Source organism: Nicotiana tomentosiformis, chromosome 11 (assembly GCF_000390325.3).
Source record: "Nicotiana tomentosiformis chromosome 11, ASM39032v3, whole genome shotgun sequence".
Classification (NCBI taxonomy): domain Eukaryota; kingdom Viridiplantae; phylum Streptophyta; class Magnoliopsida; order Solanales; family Solanaceae; genus Nicotiana; species Nicotiana tomentosiformis.
This window is the reverse complement of record NC_090822.1, coordinates 62,445,241-62,469,536: the sequence shown is the minus strand read 5'-3', so window position 1 is coordinate 62,469,536 and position 24,296 is coordinate 62,445,241. Positions and strand designations below refer to the sequence as shown.

General features: G+C 40.2%; 1 long non-coding RNA gene across 1 annotated transcript; it reads right to left on the bottom strand.

Annotated features, from left to right (window-relative positions):
• Nucleotides 1-3,666: 3,666 nt before the first annotated feature.
• LOC104093567 (uncharacterized) lies at nucleotides 3,667-18,480 on the bottom strand. Its single transcript, XR_011412099.1, has 2 exons — nucleotides 17,744-18,480; nucleotides 3,667-4,003 (listed from the first exon to the last, which is right to left on the bottom strand). It is a non-coding gene; the product is annotated as an uncharacterized lncRNA (long non-coding RNA).
• Nucleotides 18,481-24,296: the final 5,816 nt, after the last annotated feature.

Here is a 24,296-nt window from a genome sequence, read left to right as displayed (position 1 = left end):
TTCATTTCTTTGACACGTCTAGCTTTTCTCTTATTTTTTTGTAATATGACAAAAATTAATCAGCAATTAGGCCAAGCTAAACTCTAATATTTCAAATTTGGTTCTTCTTTGACATAGAGTATAAACTAAAAAAAATAGAGAAATGGACTTCGACGCTGCCATAACGGATGCTTTTCCATGAAGAAGTAAACTAAAGGTAGTTGCCTTTTTCCTTTTTTTTGTTAATGATACTTTGGCAGATTACTAGCGCTTTTTAATTGAAGACTTTTGCAGGTTTGATTTTAGTATCTTAGAGCTCAAGCATCCGGAACTACATTTAATAAAGTGGATTTATACAAACGTGCTTTTTAATTACTATTAATTTTATACTAAATTGCTTACAAAAACTTATTCTTAAAATCTCTGTTTCTTTTTCAAGGAGCACAAAGTTATTTGACCCTATTGACATAGCATTCTCTTGGAGCTTCATGTGATCTTTTATGGCATTCTGATCATATTATAGTTCAGCTTCGGGAGGTTTTTTTTTTTTTTTTTTTTTTTTTTTACTTTCTGAATGTTCACTTGATTTATATCATCTTTTGAGCTACTTGTGGGAATTACTGAGGCTAACGATTATAGCGAATTCAAAATATCGACGCTACGAGTTTTGAATATGTTGGTCACCAAACTCAAAGGTTATCAACACGAAATCGAGAGAGTGAGGAACAATGCGTTTCACTTTGGGCTTCAGGGTGTTAAGAGCGATATTGTTGGATCTCATCCTCTTGAAGGTAAGGCAAGAGGGATGAAGCCGAACCATAGGTGTTTGCAATTATTTTCCTATCCGTTACCAAAAAATAATATTTTCCTCTTCATCTCCTCTTACCTCTTCATATAAATTACGGGCAAAGGTCCAAATATGCCCTTATACTATACGAAATTGAGCACATTTGCCCTTCGTTAATACTTTAGCTCAAATATGTCCTTACCGTCACATAGTTGGTCCATATATGACCTTAGAGTCACACAGTTGGCCCATATATGTCCTTTTCGAAACGAAATTCACCCAAACTAATTAGCTCTTTCTTTAATTGTATTAAAGTGTATTACAAATACTATTTCTTTTTTATTAGTACTTTTTTTTCTTTACCTTTCTCTTTTCTTTCTTCTTTTTTCTTTTCTTCTTTTTTTTCCCTTTTTCTTTCTCCCTTATCCGTTTTCTCCATTACTAATGTCTTCTCTATTTTCGTCACCAATTTCACTTGACAAAACTCATGATTTCCAATTACTAAGAAAATTCTCCCATAAGGTAATCAAGTTCCAATTTCACTGGCCCTCTAAATAAATGAAATTAAATTATTCCAAAAATTATGGTTTAAACTTTAAAATAATAAAAATATCTCAACCTTTAACAATACTCAAAAAACTAAAATATTTAAATTATTTTCAGAAAGATAATTTAATGATTAAAAGCCTAGAGTTCAAGTTGTAGTGTTATAAATTTGAGTTGTTAGTCTTTTTTTCAGCTGGACACTTTTTATTTTTTTTATTAACTATGTAGATTTGGGGTGTACATGGAACGGGTTGGTTTGATTTTGATTTTTTATCAAAATCAAATCAAACCAATTATATCGGTTTGGATTATTCGGTTTTGTTGGATTTTCGAATTTTTGGTTACATAAATATTATTTCAATCTTACTTTGTTAAATTTTTTAGAACTAAATATATGTTCAGTAAAAATTAAAAAATTGAAAAACATATGATCTATAAAAATAATTTTATGGGAGAATTTTCTTAGTAATTAGAATTTATGAGTTTTGTTAAGTAAAATTGGTGATGATAATGGAGAAGACATTAGTAATGGAGGAAATCGGATAAGGGAGAAAGAAAAAAGAAAAAAAAAAGAGAAGAAAAGAAAAAAGAAGAAAGAAAAGAGAAAGGTAAAGAAAAAAAAGTACTAATAAAAAGGAAATAGTGTTTGTAATATACTTTAATACAATTAACGAAAAAGCTAATTAGTTTGGGTGGATTCCGTTTCGAAAAGGGCATATATGGGCCAACTGTGTAACTCTAAGGGCATATATGGGCCAACTATGTGACGGTAAGGGTATATTTGAGCTAAAGTATTAACGAAGGGCAAATGTGCTCAATTTCGTATAGTATAAGGGCATATTTGGACCTTTTCCGCTTATACTTGCCTTAGTACGTTACTTTATTCAAGATTTGTTCCTGCGAATTAGAATACATCACTCTTTGTTGCAGTGTTGTGGCTAATTTTTGAAATTCTATATGCTTAATGCAGGCCTATTGCGTACAAAGATCGGTTGAAGCCTAATCAATTGAAAGAAAATTAATATGCCCTGGTAAATATTTTATCCATTTTCTTTTAATTCGTACATTGAGTCCATACTTCAACAATGAACAACATTTGATTAGCCAACAACTGAAGAGATATAAGGTTGATTATATATTAAAGATCAACCAGTAAATTCATTGTTAGATAACTTTGAAAAAAATATGAAGTAAAGATTAACCATTGAATATTTTTAAGATATAAATTTAAAAATAATTTTGTCATCCATTCTTGTTCATGAATTATTCAGTCCGAGGCATTTGTTTCACTTCATTGAATCATTAAATTATTAGATACTTCATTCAATAGAATACTACAAATTACAAAGGTCTAGGAGACTAGGACCACAACAATGTTAAATTGTTGGATGAAGCAAGTGATTTGGAGTAAAGAATTGGAAACTTGTAAGTGTAAAATAATACTGCTATTGCTTCATTTTTCAAGTTTCGTTTTTTCTTCTATTCTTTATTTTAGATCTCTTTATATACTTATTATCATATTATCCTTAAAGTACACTTTGTTATTATAACTAAAATATACACGTTATTTGCTCAAATTTACACTTAAAGAGAAGTGCTTCTTTGGAAGACATGTCGTCTCAGTTGTTTTATCCAATTCAAAAAAATTTCATCTCTTAAGGGGATAATATTGATTCTTTTAGTACCCACTGAAGCTACTTTGGCCCTAAATATGACATATATTACTAACCATTGAATAGTGACAAAGACGACATAATAACATATAATCATCAGAAAGAGTTAATAGGCGCTCGATAGTATATGGATAAATTTATGCGCAACATTCAGATTTGCAGTTTCACATTCTTACTCAAGCCTTAAGTTATTGTTGTGATGAGGGTGGTTTGTCGACACCATTTCACAATGTTCTATTGCTCCACATCTCAATTGTAGCTATATGCTTTCCTTTAGTTATATGACTCTCAAAAGCTTTTTCAGTAAGAAGGGTACTGCCCAAAACAATGTGAATTAAAGTATCTATATGGGGACTGGTCATAAACTCCTTACCTGGTGTAGATCCCCTTCCTTATGAATCAGTTTTCCGGGTCAAGAAATGAGTGCCCCTAATGGCTTTTCTCTCTTCGGTTACTGTTCTACTGGCTTTTTTCTTTTGAAACGATCTGCCCATCGCGCGAGTACGTATACTAGTTTATATATAATAGAAACTAGTAGAGAAAGTCTGTGCTAAAGCACGGGCCCAATATTATGGTCATTCACATTCACCGTGGAATTAGTTATAGTAAATTGTAAAGTCATTGTTTGGACATTCCCAAGTGCAAACAACAATAAATTAGAATCAAGGAAAGAAGTAAGCCTTTGAATAACATAGATCTTCATTATTTCAGCGTTAAGTGCATTACAATATCATGATATTAAAAACTGATCCAAATTGACATAAAAGAAGATAACCAAACTAAAATAGTTCTATGTGCATAATATAGGTCATTCAATAAGCATAAAAGATGACATTAATACATTGTATATCTCTCGTGCTAATACCCATAAAATATAGGAAATGTTTGCATCTTCAAGGCATGTTTACATGCATGCCTTAATTCATTTATCATGAGTATCAGCTATTCAGCTTAGTCCCCAGTTTGGTAGTGAGCTTTGCTATTCCAAAGCAGCAGAGTGGGAGAAGTTTTGCAGTACCTTCAGAAGGTAAGTAAACACCATAAGTACAATACATTATGTGTTGTAAAAGATAGAGGAAAGATCATTTACAAGGTCCTAAAAGGTGGCATAAACCTTAATATAACCAGTTACTCATAAAATAACAAAAAAATTCAAACGAAAAACTATCTACAACATTTACAATAAATCTAGTGAATTAAAAATGATGCTTCATCAAAAGCCATTAGACTCGACTGCACATAATCAGCTGGAATATAAAACATAGCACAAATATTTCCCTTCAAAATGAATAGTTAAATACATCCAATAATGACCCAATAATACAAACTCGTCATACTGGACAGGTATATTATATTTCTATCCTCTCAACCATCAAGGAGCTATGATAAGACATATCAACTTGACTTCTGGGCAAATACCCGACTTAAGAAAAATGAACTTTGGAGATAAGTAACCTACCAATCCCAATTGCCCTCCCCTTTTTACTTAAGGGAGACAACAGGGTAGTCAAAAATTTAGAATTGGAAAATGGAGAATATGAAATAAAGTTTGTGAAACTAACAAAAAGAGGAGGGGATGATGCTTTCCTGGGATAGTAGCAGTAAGGTGCCTTCTCATATGCAACTTTTAATTATAAAGATTAGACAAAACAAATGTAAAACTAAAGACAGCTCGATTAGGGATTATATTGTAATTGGAACACAAACAGAGAAGCTTCAAGAAACATTTCACGAATTAAAAGCTCATTTGTTATCTCAATCTGCATCTCTTTCAAATTAATACACAAAAAGCAGAAGATATTAAATGTGGCAAGATCATCGTGTACGTCTTACATCAATTTATTTTTCACATTCTTTAGTTTGAAATGAAAGCTAGGCTTCTAAATAGATATTCAAGACATGCTACGCCTTCAGATGAAAATGATAAGAAGCAAAAAGCATCAGATTTCAAAAAAAAAAAAACACTTTCCTGTTTCTTTTCCTTAAGAAATGAATTACACAATAACTGACTCCTACTTTGTATCGAAATTGTCATCACACTTCTTAGGTCTCTGGTATTCATCTTATTTTGCCTTTTCTTGAAATTGATTAAGTAGTACACTTGGTATAGCTACTCAAACATTAAATGCCCAATACTTATAACAATTTTATGTTAAAAAGTAGCTCAAGAACTATTTAAAGCTCATATATCACCTCCAATCTACAAAATCTCAGGATTCTTCAAACCATGCTTCAACTGCTTTCAAACTTCTGCTACCTTTTTCTAAATAGAGAATGATATTATTGTCGCACATGCTATGGACAATTATGTCCGTTAATAAATAAGGCAGAGAAGCCAGAGAATAAATGTCAAACGTTAAAAGATTAGTGCATTAGCTATCAATATATATGATCATATTAGAGTCAACAAGTTCTGATGAACTACATCGCGTAATTCTTGTCATTCATAGCAAGTTGTTTGGATAGTCAATCAAATAGATCTTTATATCTCTGCACCATATAGTATCTGTTAGTACAACAGTAGTCTAAGCCACCTACAAAGCTCTAAAAATCAAAATTAAACAAATATGGAAGGTGGAAACAATTTTATCGAGAGGACGACAAGAACCAGGAATCTCAGAAAGGCTATGAGTAATTAACAGATGACTCTTCAGTTTTTTATCCATCCACATAAGTAACGCTAGACTTCATTTTCTTTTCTCCTACCCTCAAACTATTTTCTTCACTTAATTCATGCTCATTCTTGCTACCAAAATTATCACTTATAGAAAGAAAACGGTGAACTTCTATTATTCCAACATACAATGAAACAACAACACATCCTTCTTGGGTTAGAATGGTCTTTGAGAACCTCAATATAAGCAATTCACATATCATAATGGCGCTTGAGTGTTCTCTCTCCTTACCTCATACCATCATTTTTTACTAATGCCGTAATGCGCAAGATTGATATATTTGGCAAGCAGTAATTGTGTCTTAACTTACTCTAAAACCATAAATCATGTTTGATGGAGACCCTCTTTTACCATTTATTAGATGACTATCATTTTGAGGATGCTAATCACCTCAATGTCTTCTTTCCAAACTAAGTATTGTCAGTGCAACATCCATTATCTTTTATGGCCCGTGAGAGAGGTTGCAAATTATCATGACTTTGCAACATAATGTGTCGAGTAGTTATATAAGTGTCACCTCCAGAAATGGTGTGACGTCAGATTTGTTTAGCTATGATAAATGAGCTTGTTGTTATGGGATCTATGGAAGGGTCTTGAAACAATGATGTACAGGCAAGGGTAACGTAGATGAACTATAAAAATAATTGTGATTCATTTATATAATTGTTTTTCCAATGTTAAAGCCAACTTTACATTTTAAACTTAAGTAAGGAGGAATATAAATGAATTTTAAAATATTCAAGTATAATATTATTTTGACATATAAATATCAAAAAAATATCATCAAGCAATGTCGTTTTCCTTCAGTTTGAACAATGTATACGGTCAAAATAGATTTCGGTCTTCCTACGTTCGATCGAGTTCGAATGGTAAGCAACCGGAGTGGAATTTTGGGATGAGTTCCGAAGGCAGTACAAACGTGCCTCGAGTCCGGAGGCTGATCGAGAAATCGGCTCGATACTTTTATCGAGCCCGTGACCAAATCGATCCGCAAGGCATTGCTTCGAGATCAGAAATGCGTTACGCCTACCCCGGAGGTCGAACTCAAGCCAAAACCGAGGGCTCAACCCAATAACGAGTTCGCCGGTGTCGAGCTCACAGACAAGAGCCGTTACAACCGCACTAAGAGAGAGAATCTTGGCGGGAATCGAGGAAGAGATAATTCATCATGGGTCCTCCACTATATGCTTTATTTTATTGTAAATAAAGTAGGATCCCTCTATTATAAAAGGGGGAATCCTTGTAAGCATACGAACACAGAGAATAGACTGTAACAAAAGATCACTTCTCATATTGGAAGATATCTCCTCATGCTTTTTTTATTTTACCTTATTCATTCTTTCGCTCACTATTCCCATTCTCATAGTCAAGAATACACATATTTCTATTTCTCTATACAATTTGTATCACATATCCTTAGAACCATACACAAATTTAACGTTATCTGATTTTTCGGGTAAACAGTTTGGCGTCCACCGTGGGGCTAAGGATAACAGTGATTGTTTGATATAAATATGCAGTATACACCCGTTTACAACTTCGAATCAGCAATGGCTTTACCTATCGACCACGAAGCCGGCCTTCAAGATGAAACCAACAACTTGGTACCCGGGGCCGGAAGGCCACTTGACGATGGCACTGAGGCTCGAATCGAAGTACCCGAAATTCGAGCCGAAGTACCGTTAGATGTCAATTCGCAAGTGGCTCTTGAGGCGAACTAACGTTCTGAACCGGAAAAAAGCATTCAAGGCGATACTCGATCCGTAGCTCGAGACACCCATAACGTGGGAGAAATCGGAGTCAGCTTGCGCATGATCTTCGAGATGTTACAAGCCCAACAAATAGCGATAGCTCAGTTGCAGAGCCAAACTCATATATAAAGCAGACCAGATTTCAATCCGCTTCGAGAAATCACCCCCAGAACGGAGCCTGCCATAGTGAAATCAAACGAGCAAGAATCGGGGACCACTCCTGAAATTACTAAATTGCTCGAGGAACTCACAAAACGAGTCGAAGCCAACGACAAGAGAGTGGAAATATACAATGCCAGGGTCGATCAGATCCCGGGAGCTCCGCCAATGATAAAAGGGCTGGATTCGAAAAAATTCATACAAAAGCCTTTTCCCTCGAGTGCGGCCCCAAAACCAATCCCCAAAAAATTCCGTATACCCAAAATTCCCAAATATAACGGTACGACCGATCCTAACGAACACGTCACCTCTTACACATGTGCCATCAAGGGTAACGATTTGGAGGACGATGAGATCGAATCCGTGTTATTGAAAAGGTTCGGGGAGACCCTCTCGAAGGGAGCGATGATTTGGTATCACAATCTGCCGCCAAATTCCATCGATTCTTTTGCCATGTTAGTAGATTCGTTCATAAAGGCACATGCTGGTGCCATAAAGGTTGCAACAAGGAAATCAGACCTCTTCAAAGTAAAGCAAAGGGGTAATGAAATGCTGAGGGAATTCGTATCCCGATTTCAAATGGAACGCATGGAATTGCCACCGGTCACAGACGATTGGGCCGTCCAAGCTTTCACCCAAGGGTTGAACGAGCAAAGTTCGATAGCATCGCGTCGGCTGAAGCAAAATTTGATCGAGTATCCAGCAATAACTTGGGCAGATATACACAACCGATATCAGTCAAAAATTAGGGTCGAAGATGACCAGTTGGGAGCTCCGTCTGGATCCATGCATCAGAACAGGACAACTTCTAAAAACCAAAGGGAGATCGACAGAGAACAAAGGTCGAACAGAGACCAATATCAACCGTACGTCGCAGATCGGATGAACAACGGTTCGACATGCAACACCGCTCGGAACAATCGAACAATTGATCGAGGGCAAAATTCTCGGGGACTTATGAGCAAGAGCGGCTTTGATAAATATGCCGATCCTAGAGAAGCACCCCGGTTGTCGGAATATAACTTCAGCGTTGATGCATCCGCCATCGTGTCTACTATCGGATGCATCAAAGACACTAGATGGCCTCGACCAATGCAGACCGATCCTGCCTAAAGGAATCCCAATCAAATGTGCGAATATCATGGCACCCATGGCCACAGAACAGAAGATTGCAGGCAACTAAGAGAGGAAGGTAGCCCGATTATTTAACAAAGGCCACCTTCGGGAATTTTTGAGCGATAGGGCGAGGAACCATTTTAAAAAAACAAGGATTTCGACAAGCAAAACGAGCATGAAAAGTCGCAGCACGTCATTCACATGATCATCGGCGGTGCTGATACCCCTCAGGGACCAGTGCTTAAATGCACTAAAACATCAATTGTGAAAGAAAAGCGATCTCGAACTCAGGATTACACACCCATAGGAACTTTGTCCTTAAATGATGAAGATGCAGAAGGGGTCGTACAACCTCATAACGATGCACTGGTAATATCTGTACTCATGAATAAAACTAAAGTTAAGCGTGTGTTGATTGATCCAGGTAGCTCGGCCAACATCATCAGATTGAAGGTCGTAGAGCAGCTCGGCCTGCGGGATCAGATCGTACTCGCAGCCCTGGTTCTAAACGGATTCAATATGGCATGTAAAACCACCAAAAGTGAGATAATTCTACAAATAAACGTGGCTGGAACCATCCAGGAAATGAAGTTTCACGTGATCGAAGGCGACATGAGGTACAACGCCCTTTTCGGAAGGCCATGGATCCACAACATGAGAGCTGCACCTTCGACCCTACACCAGGTCCTCAAATTCCCGACGTCGAGAGGAGTCAAAACAGTGTACGGAGAACAACCAGCCGCAAAAGAAATGTTCGTCGTCGAGGAAGCCAAACCAATATCCTCGCCTTCATCAGTAAAAGGATCGGCCTCAGAAGGAGACACCAAATAGCAATCACAGACATCGGCTTCGACCCAACCAGATAACCAGATGATCGAAGAACATGATGATCAGAGGGTCCCTCGATCATTCGTGATTCCCGATGACTCCGACGCCACCAAATCAACAATTGAGGAATTGGAGCAAGTCACACTAATCGAGCACTGGCCCGAACGAAAGGTATACCTGGGAACGGGGTTGAGCCCCGAACTTAGGAAGAAACTTGTTCAATTTCTTATCGATAACATTGATTTGTTTTGCCTGGTCCCATTTAGATATAACAGAGATTCCACCGGACATAATGACGCATCGGCTAAGCTTGGACCCTAAGTTCAGACCGGTAAAGCAAAAGAGAAGACCCAGTCCGAGGTAAAACACGCATTCGTAAAAGACGAGGTAACCAAACTTCTCAAGATAGGGTCCATTCGGGAGGTGAAATATCCCGAATGGTTAGCCAATATAGTTGTAGTGCCTAAAAAAGGAAACAAACTTAGAATGTGCGTGGACTATAAGGATTTAAATAAAGCATCCCCCAAAGATTCTTTTTCACTACCCAACATCGATCGCATGATCGATGCCATGGCCGGTCACGAGATCCTCACTTTTCTCGATGCCTATTCTGGGTATAATCAAATCCGGATGAACCCGGAGGACCAGGAAAAGACTTCATTTGTCACCAAATATGAAACATATTATTATAATGTGATGCCCTTCGGGCTAAAAAATGCGGGGGCTACTTACCAACGCCTAGTAAATAAAATGTTCGAAGAACAAATAGGTAAATCAATGGAAGTTTATATTGATGACATGCTAGTTAAGTCACTGCGCGCAGAGGACCATCTGACCCATTTGCAGGAAACGTTCGAGATTTTGAGGAAATACAACATGAAGCTCAACCCTGAAAAATGTGCTTTCGGGGTCGGTTCGGGCAAGTTCCTCGGCTTCATGGTGTCAAATCGGGGAATCGAGATTAACCCCGATAAAATCAAGGCCATCGAAGACATCACCATCGTGGACATCGTAAAAGTTGTACAAAGGCTAACAGGATGAATTGCGGCCCTAGGCCGATTCATTTCGAGATCATCAGATCGAAGTCACAATTTTTTCTCCCTACTCAAAAAGAAGAACGATTTCGCTTGGACCCCAGAATGCCAATAGGAATTGAAGGAACTGAAACAATATCCGTCGAGCCCACCACTACTTCACACTCCGAAAGCAGACAAAAAACTTTGCTTATACTTGGCAGTATCAGAAATCGTTGTAAGTGGTGTCCTAGTTCGGGAAGAGCAAGGTACGCAATTTCTCATTTATTATATAAGTCGAACCTTAGGAGAAGCAGAAGCTAGATATCCACACCTAGAAAAATTGGCACTTGCACTGATAAGCGCCTCTAGAAAGTTACGACCATACTTTCAATGTCACCCCATATGCGTATAAACAACTTACCCACTTCGTAATGTTTTGCACAAGCCCAAACTATCGTGCCGATTGGCCAAATGGGCTGTCGAACTCAGTGGGTATGATATCGAATATCAACCTCGTACGGCGATCAAGTCTCAAATTTTAGCAGACTTCGTGGCCGATTTCACGCCAACCCTCATACCCGAAGTCGAAAAAGAATTCCTGCTGAAATCGGGTACGTCCTCGAGGGTATGGACCCTTTTTACGGACGGGGCCTCGAACGTAAAGGGTCTGGGTTGGGCATAGTTTTAAAGCCACCCACAGGTAGCACCATTAGGCAATTTATTAAAACTTCCAAGTTGACTAACAACAAGGCCGAGTATGAGGCCATGATTGCAGGTCTCGAGCTAGCAAAAAACTTGGGAGCAGAAGTCATCGAAGCCAAATGTGACTCTCTGTTGGTGGTAAGTCAAGTAAACAAAACCTTCGAAGTTAGAGAGGATAGAATGCAAAGGTATTTGGACAAACTACATGTCACTTTGCACCATTTTAAATAATGGACTTTATAGCACGTTCCACGAGAGCAAAACAGTGAGGCTGATGCACTTGCGAATTTGGGATCATAGGTCGAGGAAGGTGACTTGAGCTCGGGGACTGTCGTTCAACTCTCGAGATCCGTGATCGAAGAAGGTCATGCTGAGATAAATTCTACAAGCTTAACTTGGGATTGGAGGAATAAGTACATTGAATACTTGGAGAACGAAAAGCTGCTGTCAGATCCTAAAATTTCGAGGGCCCTACGAACCAAAGCTGCTCGATTCACATTGGCTGCAGATGGAACATTATACCGAAGGACATTCGATGGACCATTGGCAGTATGCTTAGGTCCGGGAGACACCGACTACATCTTGCGCGAGGTGCGCGAGGGTACTTGTGGGAATCACTCCGGTGCCGATCCATTAGTCAGAAAATAATCAGGGCAGGGTATTATTGGATCAATATGGGCAAAGATGCAAAGGAATTTGTTCGAAAATGTGACAAATGTCAAAGGTTTGCACCAATGATCCATCAACCCGGAGAGCAACTTCACTCGGTCCTATCCCCATGGCCATTCATGAAATGGGGAATGGATATCGTCGGCCCTCTGCCATCGACCTCAGGTAAAGCCAAATTTATCTTATTTATGACTGACTATTTCTCTAAATGGGTTGAAGCACAGGCGTTCGAGAAAGTAAGAGAGAAAGAAGTTATAGACTTTATCTGGGATCATATCATATGCCGATTCGGGATACCCGCCGAAATAGTATGTGACAATGGGAAACAATTTGTGGGCAGCAAAGTGACGAAATTCTTTGAAGACCACAGAATAAGAAGGATATTATCAACACCATATCACCCCAGTGGGAACAGACAGGTCGATTCAACGAACAAAACCATCATTCAGAATGTAAAGAAGAGGATGAACGACGCTACAGGAAAGTGGAGAAAAATCCTACCCGAAGTCCTTTGGGCATATCGAACGACGTCGAAATCCAGTACGGGGGCGACCCCATTCTCCTTAGTATATGGGTCTGAAGCATTGATACCAGTCGAAGTCGGCGAACCCAGTACCAGATTTTGATACACGACGGAAGAATCAAATAACGAGGCTATGAACACTACCCTCGAATTATCAGACCAAAGAAGAGAAGCTGCTCTCGTCCAATTGGCCGCCCAAAAGCAGTGAATCGAAAGATATTATAATCGAAGAACCAAGCTCCGCCATTTCAAGCCCAGGGACTTAGTACTAAGGAAAGTCACCATCAATACCCGAAATCCGAACGAAGGAAAACTAGGACCAAATTGGAAAGGACTATACCAGGTTCTCGAGAACGTCGAAAAGGGATCATAGAGGCTCGACATTATAAACGGCAAACAGCTATCAAGCAATTGGAATGTGTCACATCTAAAATGATACGACTGCTAAGGTACGCCCCTTTCATATTCGTTTACATTTCAAAACTGACCCCTGCAGAAGTCCGAGCAGGAGCTAAAATGGATCCTTTACCATAGATCTGAAAGCACGCGTTGCACTCTTTTTCCCTTAGACCGGTTTTATCCCAAATGGGTTTTTCGGCAAGCTTTTTAACGAGGCAACCAAAGATCGTGCTGCACTTACAACAGTGTCCGAGGCCTCTTTACAATCGACCTCGAATACTGGGCATTAGCCTTCAAATATATCAAGTTTTGAAGCAAGAAAGTTATTTCTCAAACAACGGGCTTCCAATAGGAAAAGTTGTAAGAGCCAAATGGTTAAAACGAACCATGCTCATGTAGTTGGCTCGAACCCAGGCGCGAAACACGAACACAAGTATAGTGACTTGCAAAGAAAGTTCTCCTCTTTACCGACATCTTATATCCAAGAAAAATTCCTCGACTACTAAGCCCACGGGCTACTTTATTTCGAGTCCGAGGAAGCACTCAGTCGACCATTATGCCTACGGGCTACATTACTTCGAGTTCGAATCATTCACTCGATTATTAAGCCTACAGGCTACTTTTATTTCGAGTCCGAGCAAGCACTCACTCGACCATTACGCCTACGGGCCACTTAATCCCGAGTCGAATCACGCACTCGACTACTAAAAGCCCACGGGCTACTTTATTTCGAGTCCGAGCAAGCACCCACTTGACCATTACGCCTACGGGCTATATTACTTCGAGTTCGAATCATTCACTCGACTATTAAGCCTACGGGCTACTTTTAAGTTCGAATCATTGACTCGACTTATAAGCCTAGGGGCTACATCACTTCAAATATGAATAAGCACTCGCTCGATTATAGAGGCTACGAAATCCAGAATTTGATTAAGTTGATTAAATCTTTGTGAAAACATTTATAAGGCATGTATAAAGTCTTCACAAAACAGAAGCAAGACGGCAAAGTTGTCTATGTACACAATCGTCTACATGATTACAAACGTAAGAACTAAGGACTAAGCTTCCTGGTCATCCTCAGGAGCGGTTTCTTCTCTATCGGGCTCCCCCCGTTCTCGGATCCTCTCTTGCTACCATCATCGCCATCAGAAGCCAAGGCTTCAGCTTCAGCTTCGAGCTCTTTAGCCTTTTTTATCTCTTCAGCAAGGTCGAAACCTCGAGCGTGTATCTCCTCGAGGGTCTCCCTCTGAGACCGACACTTAGCAAGTTCGGCAACCCAATATGCTCGAGTATCAGCAGTATCCGTCGCCTCTCGTGCCTCCATCTGAGCAGCCTCGACATCAGCCCGATACACGGCAATGGACTTGTCCGCCATGACTTTCGAAGACTCAACCTCCGCCTTAGCTTCAATGGACTTGATTTGATCGACTTCCTCCCGAAGTAACCCAATCTTTTCAACCTTTTGCTGCAGCCGAGATAACGAAGGGTTAACTTCCACAGTTGAGTCAAACCCATACTCTAACAGAACGAGGCTTACCTGCTTATCTAGTTCGGCCTCTTCTTCACGAGCCTTAGCTAAATCTGCTTAGAGGTCCTTTATAGCCTCGTCCTTTTGGCTGCAAAGAAGCCGCAGGGCATCTCTCTCCCCCGAGACCTTCTGAAGCTCGACCTCGCACTGGCTGAGGTCGACTCGAAACTTACTAATGGCCTGCACAGTAGGGAAAGAACACAAGTCAAGTTTGGAAAAGAACGAAGAAACCAAGTACAGTAAAATCATTACCCGAGAAATAAAACGTTGGGCCTCTTCTAGAAGAAGAGAAACATCACCAATGTCGGAGGCATCATCGACTCCAGTAAAGCAATCCCGAAAAGGGTCCCCTATACTAGAGCCTCCGCCCATATCGGGAGTCTTCAACTCTCGAGCCTCCTTTAACGCCTCCTCAGAAAAGGTTGGAAGAGAAGGCAAATGACCCACTGTCATGGTCCCAAGCGAATCGCTCAGGATGCTCTGATCGAGACTCGGGGTACCGGAACCAACCCCGACCGGTACAGCCGCCATCGGCTCAGAAGCTCTGGCGATCTCGATAGCTTTCGCAGATCGGATCACCAAAGCCGAGGCATCATCTTTTTCTTCTTCTTCTTCTTCTTCTTCTTGTTCTTGTTCTTGTTCTTGTTCTTGTTCTTGTTCTTGTTCTTGTTCTTGTTCTTGTTCTTGTTCTTGTTCTTGTTCTCAGTCGTTGGACCGAGTCCATTGAAAGAGCGATTGCCTTCCTCCTCACCCTTCGAGTTTTGGGCTTGGGGTCCTCTAACCGAGAGACAGCTTTTCGCTTCTTATCTTTCCCCGGTTCCAGGACCGAGGACTTGGTTTCTTCTTCACCACTCAAAGGCCTCAAAACGGCATCCTTGGTTACACCTGCATGAAAGGAAATCAGTGACGAATAGAGCATAAAAAATATTTCGAAGAACACGAGAAGTAACCCTTACCATGATTCTTGGCCTCCCATCTACCTTTTGCCAAATCACAACAAGCACGTTCGGCATAAGAAGAAGTCGAGGCTAACTTCCGAACCCAATCCTCGAGGTCGGGTACCGCTTGTGGCATCCAAGGGGCAGCTGTATATCGGAGAAAGACATCAGATAAAATCGAAAAAAGATATGAAATGCAACGTCTTATGAAAACCACTTACGGTCGAAATTCCATTCCTCGGGGAACGACATCTTCTCTTCCGGAATGAGGTCACGGGTCCTCACCCGGATATAACTGCTCATCCAACCCCGATCTTTGTCTTCGTCGATGCTCGACATCAAAGCCTTCGATGCTCGACGATGAAGCCCGATTAGTCTTCGGAAGATTTGAGGCCGATACAGTCGTATGAGGTGATTCAGGGAAAATTCCAGCCCCCCGGCCTTGTTGGAGAAGAAGCGAAGTAAGGTTACTATACGCCATAGAGAGGGATGAATTTGACCAAGGGTGACCTGATATCTTTTGCAAAAGTCGATGATCACCGGGTCGACGGGACCCAACGTAAAGGGGTAAGTGTAAACACTTAAAAACCCCTCCACATGGGTGATGACGCTCTCTTCGGGGGAGGGAATTTGCAACACAACCTCGGAACCCCAGTTGCAGTCTTTCCTCACAGCCTCGAGATGACCCTCCGTTATCAAGCATATGTACATCGACACATGCTCACATCGACCCTGAACAGATGAAGGATTCTCAACCTTAAAATCGATCTTCAAAGTACACGGGCCGGGAACATACTCATAGGTAGGCGGCTCCACCGGCGCCTTGTCGCCGGACGGCCGTGAAGAAGAAGCTTTCTCCTTCTGAGGTACAATTTTCGAAGTTTTGGCCATTGATATGAGAGAAAGAAAGGCAAAGGAAGAAGAAAAGTTGATGTAGATGGCTCTGCAAGCAGCGAAATAGAGAGAATAGGGAAGAAAATTTGGAAGAGTGAAAGACGTAAAAGTGGTAAACGTTAGATGGAGGGGTTATTTAAAGGCTTGCATCGTGACGGTTCAATACCAGAGGTGGCCGACCACCGTCTGACATGCATTAAATACCTTGAAAAACTAAATCGATGGGACAGCTATCACATACGTCATGATCGAGCCTTGTGAAAACGTCAGCTTATAACCCAATTGAACCGTAGAAGATCATATCGATTCTCACCACATCCTTCCTGAGAAATAAGAGGACTATATGTATACGGTCGAAATAGATTTCGGCTTTCCTACGTTCGATCGAGTTCAAATGGTAAGTAACCGGAGTGGGATTGTGGGATGAGTTCCGAAGGCAGTACAAATGTGCCTCGAGTCCAGAGGCTGATCGAGGAATCAGCTCGATACTTTTATCGAGCCCGTGACCAAATCGATCCGCAAGGCATTGCTTCGAGGTCAGAAATGCGCTACGCCCACCCCGGAGGTCGAACTCAAGCCAAAATCGAAGGCTCGACCCAATAACGAGTTCGAGCCAGTGTCGAGCTCACGGACAAGAGCCGTTACAACCGCACTAAGAGAGAGAATCTTGGCGGGAATCGAGGAAGAGACAATTCATCATGGGTCCTCCACTATATGCTTTATTTTATTGTAAATAAAGTAGGATCCCTTTATTATAAAAGGGAGAATCCTTGTAAGCATACGAACACAGAGAATAGACTGTAACAAAAGATCACTTCCCATATTGGAAGATATCTCCTCATGCTTGTTTTATTTTACCTTATTGATTCTTTCGCTCACTATTCCCATTCTCATAGTCAAGAATACACATATTTCTATTTCTCTATACGATTTGTATCAAATTGTATCACATATCCTTAGAACCATACACAAATTTAACGTTATCTGATTTTTCAGGTAAACAAATAAATTATTCACAACACATAGTACATTGTGAATAATTCTGTCTAGAGGAACGAAGTAATGTATGCTTGGGTTATTGATTTTAGGTCTTTAAGTTATAGAATACCTTATGGAAAAAGGAACGGAATAAGAAAATATTATTCAGTGCTTTTTGGCATATTGTCAAATATCTTTGTTGCATCAAAGTTCTTCCCTTTTAGTTGTACTATTTTTGCTCCTGATGGTAAATTCTGTGTACATAGAAGAGTTTGAACTAACCACATGCATGTCAAAAATCACTAAGAACACGTGAAAGGAAGAGAAGACCAGATAAGTATAAATTACATATTAAAAATTATACACGATATTAAAAAAATTAAAGAAAACAATGCTAAGAGAAATTCAAAGGTAGATGAAGATTGTAAAAGCAATATTCCAAAAAAACAGATAAAAACGAAGAAAGAACATAGAAACACTAAGAAAAATTCAGCATTCCACACACTAACGGGAACAAAAAATTTGAAATGAGTCCAGAAATTCAAGGCCAAACGAAAATAGTTGTTGAAGATGGAGACTTACTTTGTCTCTTGCCCATCTTCTTCATATGCATGTGCAGATTGAATTAACAGAAGAAAAAAAGGCACATGAATTTCTGGAATAGCCATAAGCAAATCTGGGTACTTTCTTTGAGAGTCAGTAGTAAATGACTAACGATGATGAAGGATGAATTGAGCACAAAAAAATCCTTACAACAATATGAAACTGCGCCTCTTGCAGATTTGCATACATCGAGAGACAATGCTGGCTAAACTTGAGTCAAATTGAATGAACGGTTCTTCCGAGATAAGAGAAAAGAAAGGAAAAAGGAAAGAAGAATGACGAAAAGATATGGTTAAATGATGGTTTAAGAAACCTTCCAGCAAAGCAGGTGATGGAGAAATGGAAGGACAGAACCCAAACTCTAGCAGCAAAAATCGCAGTATAGGGAACAATGAAGACAATTTGTGAAGGAATAGGAAAAATGAAAGTGAAAGACAGTTGTTCCACAGAGATACAAAGACCTAAACGAAAGGGCTGTAATTGAAGATTAAAATACAAAATTACCCCTGACGAACAATTATAATTTCTGTTTTACTCGTGTTCGAGTCACCCAGTCACCCAAGAGCAAGGTGGGGAGTTCTTGGAGGAAAGGATGCCGAGGGTATATTGGAAACAGCATCTCTACCTCATGATAAGGGTAAGATCTGCGTACACACTATCCTCCCCAGACCCCACTAGTGAGATTATACTGGATTATTGTTGTTGTTTTACTCGTGTTCGTCCCATCTCAACTGCCATTTCTATATTATAGTAATATAGTTTTGTCATGTGAACTATGTGTTAGAAATTAAATCTCAAGAGTTGAATGTGCAATTCTCTTTAACTACATTGAGTTCATTCGGGGCATAAGGCCGCAGAACCTTTTAAAATTGGAGATAAATTTGGTTAATAAAATCATAGGCGATTTGAAAGTAGTCTGTGCCACATGTACACCCGTACTAATCATAAGGACTGTAGGAAGGTACATTCGATTCGGGACGATCTATTTTTGGTGAATTCAGTTAAATATATTTTTGTATGTTATATAGAGAAATCACATTCTTTTTATTGACAAGACAAAGAAAAATAATATTTTTAAGAATAAATCACATCTCTTATATCAACAACCTCGTAATAATAACATCTTCGATAAGAAAGTTCCACCCCTTCAAAAAAAATTAAGTATTTTAAAATAGGAATAACACCCTTGCTACCAGCACTAGAAGTAAAAATAGACATGTCAATATAAAATAACACTCTTACTATCAAATACGAATTTACTCTAATAAAAAGAAAATTCCAACAGAGGAATCCCACATTTTTAAAAAAAAATAGTTAAGTAAAATTATTAACAGAAAACCCACAAGCAAATATAGGATTTTAATTAAGAAAATCACTCCTGGTACGTAACATTAAAGCAAAGACAACCTTTTAAGCAGAAGAGTCATGTGCATCCTTAGATTAATGCAAGTGCTAAATTTAAGCTACATATCTTGAATAAGTTAATTGAAAAACAACACTATATATTGTATCTTGAATTTAATATCTCTGCAAAATGAATTAGAATAGACAGAAAAAAAGAAAGAAAGAAAAAAAGAAGAGGAAGTTGAGAATAAACAAAGAGAAGGAAATATATAACCGGAATAGCGAGAAAGAAAAGGGAAAAAATAAATGGTAGAAGGTCTAGTCCAACTCTGAATTTCAACTCAAAGACTTCTTCGGAGTTCTTAGGGAGAGAAACTCTCTCTACAATTATTTCATTCCCCCTAAGATGGCCCTATCCCCACCCCCTGCACAGGACCAAATACCACCACCTGCACTAAAACTCCCGACCCAACGGATACTAGTTCAACACCAATGGAAGTTGAACCGGTTCATAAGGAGAAAAAGAACATCTTTAAGGAGATACTATCGGAAAAAAAACTTGACAAAGTCAAGTATATATCATACTCAGTATCACCAAATGGAGGCAGCGGCTGAATCAATCAAGATAAATGACATTACTGGGTACATCATTCTCAACCAGGAGCAAAAAAATCAGACTCTACCACCCTTGAAGATTCTCAATCATTATTTAGATCATTAGCAAAAATGTGCCACACCATATCCTGAAATCGAAATTGTAATATCTATGGAACCCCAGTGAATACCTGACCCTCATAGATCTGGGCTGGGATTTCTTTGTTGTAAAATTCGAAAAAGAGGAGAATATAAAGATCGCTCTGCACTGAGGCCCATGGTTCATCATGGTGCACTTCCTCTCAGTTAGGAATTGGGAGCCAAATTTCGTACCAGAAGAGTCCAAAATCCAAGCCACTGCTATTTGAATCCGGCTACCCCAATTGCTTATAGAGTTCTACAAAAGAGAGATCCTAGAAAAGGTTGGGAATAGGGTAGGCAAGCTATTGAAAATCGATACGTGCACCTATGCCACATTAAGAGGCAGATATGCACAGATCTGTATCCAAGTACCCATTGAGGTACCCCTCCAGACAACGGTGCTAATTGGAGAATATAGGCAACCAATTGAGTACAAGAGGGAGGATATCTTGTGCAAAGGGTGTGGGCGACTAGGTCATTTGTCTAGGAAATGCCCAAATCAAATGCCACTAGGGGAACTCAAGAAAGCAAAGACATCGACGGTGAGTCACAGTGCACAAGGAGATCAGGATTGGAAAGTGGTGGAATTCCCACGGAGACCAAGACGACAAGGAAAAATGGAAGAACACAAAAACACAGAGAACTGGAGGCAACGGATAGTAGGTCGAAAAGCGGGAAGAATTCACCGGATTCAGGTAAGTTTACCGTCCTTGGAAACATCGAGGAGGGTGGCATAAGGGCTGTGGAGCAGGACGTGTCAAGGGCGGTAGAGCAGATGGGCCAAACTAGACAGGCCCAACAAAAAACACATGGGGGTCAACCCAGCCCCCAGCGGGACAAGCAACTAAGGCCAAATGGGCCTAAGTTTCAAATGTCTAGGCCATTAGCACAAACCCATGCCAGAAGCACAAACTACAGCACGTGCCAAACAACGAGAACACACAAGGCATATGCCCTCTGAATACACTCACACTTCCTATCATACACATGGCCCAAGGCAAAAAACACGCACCCACATCGGGTAAGTTTACTTCACAAATTGCAATCCTAAATTTGATACCATCTAACTCTGATACAAGTCAACTTGTGGGGGCCACTAACGCGCCTAATTCTAACAACAGTTTTACCAACACCAGGAAGGGGAAAATGGCTTTAATTTCGTGGAGTGACTTACCCACCCACACTATATCGCCCCTTGTTTCCCCTCATCATTTCTCCTCAGTTGATTTGACTGACGCTATCATCTCCCAAAGATCTCAAATGATGAGAAATCTTTATGCACGAAAACTTAATGGTGAGGGAGTTAGTTAAAAGGAAATGAGTGTACGTCAGGGGAAGACAACTCCACTGTCAGTCAAGACATCAAAAATGGAGAAAACCTAAAACAATCCAACCACCAACATCAACATGCAGAGCCAGGAAGAAGATCCAGCCCCCATACTTGTATCATCGACCCCCATCCATGGACCACATCCCAACCTCATGATTGGAGATGGCCCTGCAAGGGATTGCATTCCCGTTGACCTTATCAATAGGGCCAGCTCCCATCACATTAGTCATCCAAAACTCTCACTACCTGGCCAAAATAGTCATAGCGAGCTTGAACCATGCTCTTCTGAATTATGGCCATCAACTATGGCTGGCCATACTCATGTAAACTCAGGTTGCCCTAAGTCAACAGACACTGTCAACCAATCAGTTGAGCTCCCTCATAGAACAGATAAGCCACACCCTCCCTTTCTTCCTACTAGTCTCCCCTGGGGAGGGGATCCCCAGCCCACCTTCTCCCCATGGACACCAGCGTGGAAAATAACCCCACCATCAATGACAGGGTCGGAATATGTCCACGAACACCTAGAGGCAACCAACACAGAGTTGGAGGAAATGATAGCATGGCTGGAAGTTCCCAAAACAAAAGCAATGCTCCTACAACATGAGGAGTCAATAGAATTTTAAGGGTTTGTGGGAGAAATGCTTATCGTACTATGCCCAAAAAGCATGGTAATATGCGGAGTAAGCCTAAGGTCAGCCTTAGAGCCAAACTCAGGAGACTCAGCTGTGAATTTAAAACCAGTGATGGCCCAGTCAGTCACTCAGATCTCTCATGGAATAGAGAATCAAGAGGGCTCAATAGTGAAGGGAAAAGCCAAATACCTGAAAAGGAAGTCACAAACCAACCCCAAGTTACTAATGAACTTCATCATCTGGAATGCTAGGTGGGCCAATAGTGGGGAATTTAGGAAGCACTATAAAGAAATGGTCAAATTGCACAAACATGCCATCCTTGTGCTCTTGGAAACTAGGATGGCTGAACACAAGCATCTGATTAGGAGCTAGGCTTCGCTAGGCAAACCCAGAACCCAACTGTCGGTTAGTCAGGATGTATTGTCATAATATGGAAAGATGACATCATAGAGATTGAAGAGGTCTCCTCAAGGCATATATGTCATGGTTAAGGTAACCCTCCCTTCAACCCCTTGGCTTTTCACTGTTGTTTATTCTAGCAACATTTATGCCAACAAAAGGACCCTTTGGAACTAGCAAAGCCAGACCTGATAGCTATAGTGGCAGCTGGCTGGTAGGTGAGGATTTCAATGAAGTCCTAAGGGCTAGAGATAAATATGGAGAAAATGTATCTCTTCCCCAAGAGCAAACATGTTCTGGCAGTGCCTGAACCATTGCAAGCTAATTGATTTGCAGTTTAAGGAAAGTAAATGTACTTGGACTAATAAGAGGTATATGAACATGAGTCAATTAATCTTAGAAAGACTAGATAGGTGCTTTGCTAATGATACATGGATTCAGGAATACCCTCCTAGTACTGTGATCCACCTCCCTAAAACCCATTCTGACCATTACCCTATGTTAGTCGAGTTATGGCCCAATGCCTACAATACTCCCTATAGACCCTTTAGGTTTGAGCCCATGTGGTTTAGTCACCCATCTTTCTCTAACATTGTCCAACAAGCTTATGAGGGGAGTTATAGTCTAGAAAGGGGAACTGCCCAGTTTCAGGCCCAAGTTTTCACCTGGAACAGAACTGTGTTTGCTAATATCTTCCACAAGAAGAAGCATATTCTTGCCAGACTTAGTGGCATCCAGAAATCCACAACTTACCCTTTTAGCACCTTCCTGCAGAGTCTAGAGGGCAAGCTTCTAGAGGAATATTCCTCTACTCTGAATAGTGAGGAAGCTTTCTTGAGAACAAAGTCTAGGATTAACTGGCTGATGGAAGGGGATACCAATACTAGGTTTTTCCATAATTCAACCCTTAATAGGAGAAGAATGAACAAAATCATGGCCCTACAAGATGAGGTAGGGAACTGGATTGAGGGACAATATGAGATAAAAGACACTATCTACCAATTCTACTCCACTCTTTACACCACTGAGCACCAATCCTCATCCACACCCTGGTAGAGCACAACCTATAGCACACATACCCTTTCCACTAGGGAGCAGACTACCTTGAATGCTCCATTAAGGAGTAGTGAAATCAAGGTGGCTATGTTCTCTTTCAAATAAGGCCACTGGCCCTGATGGTCTCCACCCACTTTTTTATCAAAGATACTGGAATGTCCTGGAGGACAAAATCATTAATTTCTGTAATCAGACTTTTCATACACTAGAGATGAAGCATGATGTGAACTCAACCTACCTATGTCTGATCCCCTAGTGTGCCAATGCCACAATCCTTAAGAACTTCAATCCTATTGGGCAATGCAACACTATGTACAAGCTGATCACCAAAATCATTGTCAACAGAATCAAGCATGTCCTCCCTTCCATCATTGGCCCTAGCCAGGCCAGCTTCTTGTCCAACAGGAGGGATAATGACAATGCCATCATTGTGCAGGAATACATCAACCACTTCACTAAGATGGAAGGGGAAAATGCTAACATGATCCTTAAAATTGATTTAAAAAAAGCTTTTGACAGATTAGAATGGTCTTTTATAAGGGACACTTTGATGTCCTTTGGTTTCCACCATAATTTGACCAAATTAATCATGTCTTGCATTTTAACCAGCTCTATCTCAGTCCTTGTGGATGGGGGTAGAACTGAGTTTTTTCATCCTAGCAGGGGCATCAGACAGGGGGGACCCTATGTCCCCTTACATTTTCATCATGTGCATGAAAAGACTCTCTAGGAGCATTGAGGCCCAAGTGCAAAATAGTAGCTGGTTCCCTATCTAAATTAGCCACACTGGGCCAAAAGTCTCCCACTTATTCTTTGTTGATGACCTAAACTTGTTTGTAAGGGCAAACACTAAGAACTGTGTCCCCATCATGGAGACATTGCTGCATTTCAGTTGTCAATCTGGTCAAAGGGTCAATACCCTCAAGTCTAAAGTTACCTTCTCCTCTAATTGCTAGCAGGATACAGTAGATAGATATGCTAGGACAATGGACATTAAGGCCAGTAATTCATTTGGTAAATATTTAGGTTTTTT